This window comes from Belonocnema kinseyi, chromosome 4, assembly GCF_010883055.1.
Source record: "Belonocnema kinseyi isolate 2016_QV_RU_SX_M_011 chromosome 4, B_treatae_v1, whole genome shotgun sequence".
In the NCBI taxonomy this organism is placed as follows: Eukaryota; Metazoa; Arthropoda; class Insecta; order Hymenoptera; family Cynipidae; genus Belonocnema; species Belonocnema kinseyi.
The window spans coordinates 115,599,391-115,600,272 of record NC_046660.1 but is presented as its reverse complement, the minus strand read 5'-3'; positions in this window follow the sequence as shown (position 1 = coordinate 115,600,272).

Genomic DNA, 882 nt, shown 5'->3' with positions numbered 1-882 from the left:
CTGATCTGGAGCAGCGATTCTCAAACTACTGCCGGCGGTCACCGGCCCGACCGCGGTCGGGGGAAGCCATCTCTGGCCGGACAGCCACCGTGGGGAATGCCAACCCGGGCCCAGCCACTCCACATCCCCCCTCTCCAATATGATGACCCTTTCACTGCCATGAGATTTAAGGCTATATCATTACCTAAAATCATAAAGACATGGCTCAATTTAATTCTAATTATCTGAATCATTTTCCTGATATAATTTTAAGAAAATGAGAAAAAAGTTGATAAAAATCGATTAGTATTTCGAGTAATTAGGCATATATTTTAGTACATTCAAAATTACAAGAACTGTAAACTAGCATTAAAGATGTTAACCTATTTTCATTAACTTTCTTTTCATTTTCTGAAAATTAGATTAGGAAATTGATTTAACTAATTAAAATGCAATTTATTAACAATTTAACACATTTCAATTTTTCTCAACAAGTTCTAATTCTCTCGCATGAAGCATGCAACCTCCCGCATGCCCGGCAGTCAAGTATCCTCCTTGGGTTCCAGTATTGGGGAAAAAATTGTACACGGAATAAATGTATCTGTAAAAAAATCACGAACTTGTAGCTAGGTCTTGAATACGGGATAAAAAAATCAAACATTAAATCCTTATTTCTCCCGTGTGGAAAAATTTCGGGACGCTGGCCAAGCGCTGGCCAGACCGTCTTATGTCTGGTCAGACGCTGGACAGACGGTCTAATAGCGCCGCTGACCAGAAGTGTAACGGCTAAATCATGAGATCGACTAGATTAGACGGCGCTGACCAGCCGCTGATCAGCTCGTCCAAAATAGACGAGCTGATCAGACGCTGGCCAGACGTGTAACGCTTTTACCACGCGATGGT